This window comes from Otolemur garnettii, unplaced genomic scaffold, assembly GCF_000181295.1.
Source record: "Otolemur garnettii isolate 467f Iridium unplaced genomic scaffold, OtoGar3 scaffold00071, whole genome shotgun sequence".
In the NCBI taxonomy this organism is placed as follows: domain Eukaryota; kingdom Metazoa; phylum Chordata; class Mammalia; order Primates; family Galagidae; genus Otolemur; species Otolemur garnettii.
The window spans coordinates 2,013,953-2,020,236 of NW_003852466.1; positions in this window are offsets into that span (position 1 = coordinate 2,013,953).

Consider the following 6,284-nt stretch of genomic DNA (forward strand, 5'->3'; position numbering starts at 1 on the left):
ATTTGATGACCACCCTCTTCTAGCTTGAAACATTTCAGTAGAGAGATCTGCAGTCATCCTAATATTCTTCCCTTTGTAGGCTATGGTTTTCTTACATCTGGATGCTTTTAGAATTATCTCTTTCATATTAACTTTAGTGAAGTTAATTATGTTGTGCCTGGGGGATGTCTTATTCGGGTTGAGTCGTGCTGGGGTTCTGAAACTGTCTGATATCTGAATTTCAGAATCTCTTGGCATATCTTGAAAGTTCTCTTTCATGATTTTATGAAGAAGAGCCTCTGTGTTTTGTGAAGCAACTTCGCTGCCTTCAGGCATTTGTATAAGGCGAAAATTAGTTTTCTTCAAATTATCCCAGAGCTCTCTGAGAGAATGATCCATTTTTGCTTGCCATTTCTCTTCCTCTTTGAGCACTTGAGCATGTTTAAAAGTTTTGTCTTCAATGTCAGAGATCCTTTCTTCTGCCTGCTCCATTCTGTTACCAAGGGATTCTACCATATTTTTCATATCTTTGAGGGCTGCAAGCTCTTGCCTCACTGTATCAAAATCTTTGGTCATTTTATCTTTGCAGTTGTTGAATTCTTGAGACATCTTTTGAATAATTCCTCAAAATTCTGATTCCCTCATTTCCTCCATTCTGTTGATCTTATTTGCAATCCAGAATCTGAACTCAATTTCTGACATCTCAGCCATCTGTTTATGGATGGGATCTTCAGTTGCATCTTCCATATCCTTCCTTGGGGGGGTTGATCTACTCTGGTTATTTATGTTATCGAGTTTTTCCACTGATTCCACCCCATGCTTAATTTACATTGTTTGGCTAGATGAGCAGTAAGGAGAAGTTGGTTTGGAGGCTCCAGGAGTAGTGATTAACTAGCCCTTTGCCCAAAGGCTGGGACTGGTGTCTGTACCTTTTCTCCTACAGCTTTGTTAAGGACCCATGCAGTGCTATGGCCTGAGAAACTGGGGCCTCTTTGGTTTGATGGGGCTAAGTCGCTCTGTCTTGTTTTTAGCTGGTCTCTGTTCTACCCTAGTAAATCAGTTACTCCGGGTTGAAGTCTCAGCTGTGGAGAAATACCAGCAATTAAGTCACCTTGCCCCCATCGGGCAACAATTGGAAAAGGAAAATCACACCTTCCCACAACCACACACCCAGGGTACCACTTGGATAGACCTTGGGTGATTGGCCCAGTTCAAGAGGTCCACATCAATTGTCCTAGTCAGCACTGGTCTCAGGTGTGGGAGTTCAAAAGGTCTTTGGCAACTAGATAGCAGGGGTCTGCTGGCAGCTCAGGTATGACTGGTTCCGGTTCTCTGTGAGGTAAGAAGGACCAACCTAGCAAATAAATTAGTCTGGGAAGGTTGATGCCTCCTTCCTCACCTTGCACCTCTGTCACACCCAGTCACTAGTGACCCCACAGAACTGTGACCCATTTCCTTCCAGTGAGCAGAAGCCCCAGGGGTTTGTGCCTGCCTGAGTCAGAGGGAGATCTATGTCTCCTCAGAGAGGCTGCCACTCTCTGCCACTATCTTGCAGGGGGACATGAGGCCTGACAACCTTGGGTGCTTAATGGAGGCTGGGACGGTTCACTCAGTTCTAGCCCTGCCCCAGTTTGATGTTGCTGGCAGAACAGGACAGCTTCGCAGAATTTGTTTCTGTCCCGGCTATATTCCCCTGCAGATCAGATGCTGCTTGAGGTGACAGAAACCACAACTCAGTTCCAGTCAGTGGCAAACAGTTAGAGCTCACACTGCACTGTCAGTTCCAGCCTCTGCCTGCCCACCTTTGTCTCAGCTATGATCCCCTGAGGGCCGGGTGTGTCTTAGCCTCAGTGAAACAGTCCTCTGGCTCAGCTTTGCCCTGGAAGTCTGCTGGCTCTGTACACGTGTATTCTAGTCCCTGTGCTCCCTTTACTCACGTCCCAGATCCATCTGCCAGGGGCTGCCTGGCTTCCTCTGGTTGCCCAGAGAGACAGGGCATGTCTGTCTGGGATATCCCCAGTGGCATGAGCCTTATTGTTCCTGCCACAGCTGCTGTTCTGTACCTGGGGGCACTGTCCCCTGCTATTGTATGGTTCCCTCTCAGCTAACCGTCCTCTCCTTACTCCCATGCCACAGAATCAGCACAGCCGAGCAAGGGCCCTTTCCCTGCCCACACCCCTCGAGAAAATGCCCAAGAATTTGGACTCTATGGGGGACAGGCTTCCAGACCTTGGGGTGAGAGTGGAGGGGAGTGCTGGGAGTTCAGAGTTGCAGGTATATAGTTTTATATAGTTTTATGCCTGGTAGGAGAGTGCCATGCCATGATAGTATGGGTAGGAGGTCCAGTTTTTAGAGGTCTCTCCCATAGGATGGAATGGGAGGACATTTGAACTCTGCTTGCTTGTTTGTATGGAGTTTACTGTGAGCTCTTCTCATGGGGAAGGGGACTCCTGTCTCTTTGGGGTTGGATTTAGTACCTTTTGTTTGTATCTTAGGGATCGCAGCTCACCTCAGCAGGGTCAATGTTTGTTCTTCAGCCTTCTCTCTTGGCTCAGCTCCAAACCATCAGCTTACTTGCTAAACTTCTCTCTTTTAACTCTCCTTCTGGACAGGAGCCTCTGTCGAAAGCTGGCTGCAGTCCATCATCTTGCCTCTGCCTCTAATGCTCAGAATGTTAAAAGAGCAAAGTAAGTCTGTGAATGTACAATTAATTTAGGAAAAAAACAGTTTCTGGAAAATTGAAACTTTATTGCTTACAACCCAGAAATGTAGAATAAAGTTTGTATTTTCTAATAAACAGCAGTGTCTAAACTGATTGTTTTTGTTTTCATTTTTGTTCTGTTCAAATGCATGATTACTAAGTGGAATTTTCCCAGAGAAGTACTAGTTTAAAAAATTCTTTTAGCTATAGTTAATGGTCAGGCAGTTCCCAGAAAGTTGTTTTTCACAATGAATGCTAATATGGTGTTGTCACTCGTAAGAGTTTAATTTTTAAAAAAGAGCCTGCCTGCTACTATTATTGAAATATTATAATATTATACAATATACAAATGAAGTGATAGATACCATCTGTGTAATATTTAACAGTGAGCTTTGGGAGCAGGGGCTGGGGCTTGGGTTTTCCTGATTTGTAGTGTTTACCTATATCTTTTGTGTAAATATACATACCTAAAGTAGTCACTGTTTATACTAAAGACCTATTTAAAGATATAGTCTTTCAATAGGCACCATCTGTCACCTACAACTGTATCAAATAGTTTCCGTGCTCGCACATCATCCTCTTTCCATCACATCTGACCACCTGGGCTCCTGCGCCAGCTGGTCCTGCCACACCAAAGTGCACACCTTCCTGGTGAGCAGCTCATGTGCTCTGCCTTCATACTCTTGGTCCTGCTGTTACCTTGACAACAATCATCTTCCTCTTCCTTAACTTCCCCACCCCACCTTCCAAGGAGGTGATAGCAAGTGAAGGGAATGAGCAGCAAGGTCCAAGTCCTTTGTAGCATTTAATGTTGATGCACAACCCAGTCTTCACCCCTCATATTTGCTGAAGCATGTTTTCTGTTCTTTCCAAAGATAATCAACAGTGCTTTGGGGGGGTAAAATGGTATTTTTACAAATAATGCACTTTATCTTTCTAAAATGAAACCAGATTAAAAGAAAGTGATTTATTACCTCAGAATATCCCTAAGTACAGCAATTTATAATCTTAGATTAATATAAACCACTCCACATGATGTATTTTATCTATGTTTTAATGGTTCAATCATTACATTTATTTTGCCAGTACAGTGATTTTTAACCACTAGGCTGAGGCACACTGGGGTGCAATGAGAAGATCTGAGGTGTGCTGCGAAAATTTTTAAAGATCATTAAGTAAATTACTTTTGAAAGAAGTTCAAATATTATTTTTTTTAACTTTTTTTGATCAACATAATTTAAGTGAGCCACAGAAGTTTAACTATAGATTCAAGTGAGCCATGAGATAAGAGAGGTTGAAAAACACTGTCCAGCAGCTTCATAATAGATACTATAAAATAGGGAAAGCCATCACTAAGATACAGACCTAAATATTCAAAGGTAAGTTTCCTTTGAATTAGAGGACAGAACAAAATTCAAGAGGCCTTTGTTCTTGACTTTTGTACAATCAGGAGACTCAATAGCAAAGTAAAACCAAACATAAATTATTTTTGAAACAAATGGATTACTAACAAATATGTAATCACTTTACTTATATAATTAATTCCCATATTTCTAGAGTGATTTAAGAAAAGTTAAATCAATTATATTAATTCCACTTATAATTATTTAGTAGGCTTGGGGAGACAAGTTTTATTCTCAGTGTTTTTTTTTCCTGTGACTTCCTTTATAAGAAATAGGAATTTTAATAATTCCAGGAGTAAGTATAAATCTGAACTTTGAAGAGGTCAACTGCAGTTCAGGATTTGGAAGATAAAATGTTTAAATGAGCCTGGAGCTTACTATAACACATGTGCTTCTTCCATTATTCTTTGCAATAATACCTCAGAGCAAATAAAACCAGCTGTGTAAATGAAAAATTCAAATTAGATACCAGAGAATCTAGTCACAAATCCATTCTATCCCTTCTGTTACTGAGTGGGAACTCTCACTAAAACTTCATGAGGACCTAAAGTCAGAACATCTCTGATTAAAGACAAAAACTCACGTGACTGAGGTACCTAGGCAGAGAGACAATCATTAGCGACATGTAGGTGAGTAGATAGAGGGGTATGTGTCTTATATTCTATATGTAGAGTTTATCAACAGTTCATTAAAAATTGGCCTGAGAATTCTAGTGGATGTTTACTAGCTAAGTCACAAGTTTTGCTCATTAATTCCAGCTACATAATCTGCCTAGAGCAAATAATCTTAGATTGGTCCTGCAGTTTTAGAATGATATTTTCCTTTGAAGCACATGCTGTTTGAGGGATTAGTCCATGTTATCTCTGAGCAAGTCTGTACATAAAGTCACTCTTTGAAAGTGGAAGACCTCTGAGGCAGGTGGATTGCTTGAGCTCACAGTTTTGAGACCAGCCTGAGCCAGAGTGAGACCCACATCTCTACTAAAAATAGAAAAACTGAGGCAAGTGGATTGCTTGAACCCAAGAGTTGGAGGTTACTGTGAGCTATGATGTCCCAGTACTCTAGGGTGACAGCTTGAGATTCTGTCTCAAAAAATAAATAAAAAGTGGAAAACCTGTCTTGTTAGATGTGGGTTACCCAGATGTTGCCGTCTTTCAACATTGGCTCTAGAGCAGCAGCTGTCTACTTTCAGCCAGGTTTTCTACCCCTGCCAATGTCTGGAACCATTGATAGGCCCCCTATGGCACCATTTCTGTGCTCTGCCATACGACAAATCCCTTATCATCTGATACTCCATTGCCAAGTCCTTAAACTCTCCTTGGGCCCAGCAGCACATGTAAACTGCTGTTCAAATGGTCCTCTGTTCCCAAAGGCAGAGCCTCACTACAGAAACTCTTGGGTTGGAACTGCTTTTTTAGCCGCTGTGTCTTGGTTGCTTGCCCTTCCTGTTTACCAAGTTCCATCAGCACAATGTCATCAACTGTGTTCTGCAGAAAGTCAGAGCTCAAGGTCACTGGAAGTGTTATTTTCAAAAGCATTACACAGGTTACCCAGAAAACAGTGTCTAATATTTGCCACATATAATGGCATGTCTTTCTTTTTAAGCTGGTATCATCTCACTATATGTATAGTGAGAATTATGGAGACATTATACTATTTTCTTTTTATCTTCTCATGCCATTCAATATTCTGTTAAAAAATAATGTTAACTTGATGTATAATATTCCATCAAATGATGACATGATATTCTTTCAATTATTGTCTTATTATTTGGATACTAAGATTTTAAAAATCTTTTGCTCTTATAAATAATACTGTGATAAACCTTTTGATTGTAATGTGGTTTTCATCTTTATTTCCTTAAAATAAATTCCTAGACACGGAATGACTGAACTAGAGCATAAAGATGTTTAGGGGGCTGGATTCATACTAACAAATTGTTCTGAAGAAGTAGAGTACTGATTTGTATCAAACCAACTGTGTTTTAGAGGGTTCATTCTCTACACTCTGGCCAGCACTGATATTGGTATACTTTTGACTTTTGTAAATTTAAATGTTAACATTTCTTTTTATTATTGTTCAAATATCTGTTTATTTTGTTGTTATGTAAAAACAAACATTTTCATGTGCTTATCAAACATAACTATTTCCTATTTTTTCCAAATCCCCCAGAGAATAGCTAGCATATTCTGTATTATTCC